Source organism: Heptranchias perlo, chromosome 12 (genome assembly GCF_035084215.1).
Source record: "Heptranchias perlo isolate sHepPer1 chromosome 12, sHepPer1.hap1, whole genome shotgun sequence".
Classification (NCBI taxonomy): Eukaryota; Metazoa; Chordata; class Chondrichthyes; order Hexanchiformes; family Hexanchidae; genus Heptranchias; species Heptranchias perlo.
Genome location: NC_090336.1, coordinates 66,750,750 through 66,753,249, shown reverse-complemented (window position 1 = coordinate 66,753,249; position 2,500 = coordinate 66,750,750). Strand labels below are relative to the sequence as shown.

The 2,500-nt window shown below is 54.5% G+C and overlaps 1 pseudogene; it reads right to left on the bottom strand.

The window, feature by feature from the left end:
• Nucleotides 1-2,235: 2,235 nt before the first annotated feature.
• LOC137329020 (U2 spliceosomal RNA) lies at nt 2,236-2,352 on the bottom strand (annotated as a pseudogene).
• Between the last annotated feature and the right edge of the window lie 148 nt (nt 2,353-2,500).

Genomic DNA, 2,500 nt, shown 5'->3' with positions numbered 1-2,500 from the left:
GCTGGTGGGCGGCAAGGGAGATGCTTGCTTCGGGGTGTTATCCTCACTTTGGTCCGCTGGTGAGAGTAGGCAGCGGCAGGCAGGCAGGCAGGCAAGTGTGATGTAGTGTGGGGTGCAGTGCAGTGCGGTGCAGTGCGGTGCTGCCCTGTCGTTTATGAAAGGTTGTAATGACACTGCTTTGCAGCTGACCATGTCCACTGATTTGTGACGCCCGTATGGAGGCTGATATCTCAGGAGGGCCGAGGCCGATTTCCTCCGGGGACGGCTCGTCGCGTGCGGCAGGACGAGGCGCAGCGGACGGTACCGAGCGCTCGGAGGTGCGGCGCTGCCCGCCGGAGGTACAGCGAAAGGCTGCAAACCGCTTTCCGCCTGCTAACTCGGCGGCCGTCAGACCGACCGACTCCGCTTTACCACCGGAGCTAGAGTCGGGCAAGGGGCACCGAAAGGTACCGGAAGGATCGCGTTCGCACGACGGGAAGTCGACTAGCGGGCCGCCGAAAGCGAGCCGGGGGCCCCCGGTTTTTCTGTCCCACCTGGAGACTGATATCTCAGGAAGGCCGAGGCCGATTTCCTCCGGGTACGGCTCGTCGCGTGCGGCCGGACCAGGCGCAGCGGACGGTAGCGAGCGGTCGGAGGTGCGGCGCTGCCCGCCGGAGGTACAGCGAAAGTCTGCGAACCGCTTTCCGCCTCCTCTCACCGCACGGCTCTCCATTTCACCCACTGGCGGATTTTCACCCTCCGACTGCTCGCTACCGTCCGCTGCGCCTGGTCCGGGCCCTGTCCGTTGTCATGTTAATGGCAGAGCGGGGCAGGACTGCTTTCACCAGGAACCCGGTTTTCTGGGTCAGAGGTTCCAGGGGACCTGTTTTGTGCGGACTTCCCTGTGTCCGTCCCTCCATGCCTTCCCCCCAGGACTTCCTTCTGAACACCTTTGTCGTTTAAAATAATAATAATAAATAATATGTGTGTGTGTGTGTGTGTGTCGGTGTCAGTATCAGTCAGTCAGTCAGTGTCTCTCTCTCTCTCTCCCTCACACTCAGAGCTGCTGTGGAAGGAAACTTTTTTAAAAAGAACTTGCATATTGAAAGAAAGATGTGTCTCAAGCTGCCGGGCCCTGTCCATTGTCATGTCAATGGCAGGACTGCTTTCACCAGGAACCCGGTTTTGTGGGTCAGAGGTTCCAAAGGACCTGTTTTGTGCGGACTTCCCTGTGTCCGTCCCTCCCTGCCTGCCTTCCCCCCAGGACTTCCTTCTGAACAGCTTTGTCGTTTAAAATAATAATAAATAATATGTGTGTGTGTGTGTCGGTGTCAGTATCAGTCAGTGAGTCAGTGTCTCTCTCTCTCTCTCTCTCTCTCTCACTCAGAGCTGCTGTGGAAGGAAACTTTTTTAAAAAGAACTTGCTTATTGAAAGAAAGATGTGTCTCAAGCTGCCGGGCCCTGTCCATTGTCCTGTCAATGGCAGGACTGCTTTCACCAGGAACCCGGTTTTGTGGGTCAGAGGTTCCAGGGGACCTGTTTTGTGCGGACTTCCCTGTGTCCGTCCCTCCCTGCCTGCCTTCCCCCCAGGACTTCCTTCTGAACACCTTTGTCGTTTCAGCGAGGGCCAAAAGCCTGCCTGTGAAAGGGAAGGATCAGCCGGTCAGCCCCCTGTTGGTCGCTGCTGCCAGTGCAGCAGGCGTGCGTGTGTATTCGGCCTCGTGTCCAGGTCCCTCAGGGACTTGAGGCAACTCTCCCCGGTGGTCTTGTGGTCAGGACCGGGCTTCGAATCCCGGTCGGGGGGGATGGCTTTCTGCTGCAGATTAATTGGCACCTCTGAAAGAAAGTCTCCCCTCCTGAGCGTAAAGCTCCACCCTTAACCACCACCGCCGCCTTTTCCACCCCTTGACAAACAGACAGACAGACAGACAGACAGTCAGTCCAGTTCGGGAGCGCAGCTTTCATTTGGAAGCAGACCCTGCTTGTTTAAAGTCAACGACGCCAAGTTATTTTGCACTTTGAATTATATCGCTACGTGCGAGCGGCACTCAGCCTTGGAGAAGAAAAAAATACCACTGAGCTGAGAAAGGTCTTTTTAAAACGGTTTCCTTCCACAGCAGCTCTGAGTGAGAGAGAGAGAGAGAGAGAGAGATATCAGCTTTATTCTCAGTAATAATACACACACACACACACACACACACACACACACAGAGACACTGGGAAAGAGCTGTTTTTCCTTTTGAATATCTCCCCACAGGGAGCTGCACCGTTCCCAGAAACACTGCAATACTGGGTCGATGCGTGGAGTGGACGGAGCAAGCCCCTATTCCATCTCCCTGTTCTAAAAATCAATTTAAAATAATAATAAATAATATGTGTGTGTGTGTGTGTGTGTGTGTGTGTGTCGGTGTCAGTATCAGTCAGTCAGTCAGTGTCTCTCTCTCTCTCTCCCTCACACTCAGAGCTGCTGTGGAAGGAAACTTTTTTAAAAAGAACTTGCATATTGAAAGAAAGATGTGTC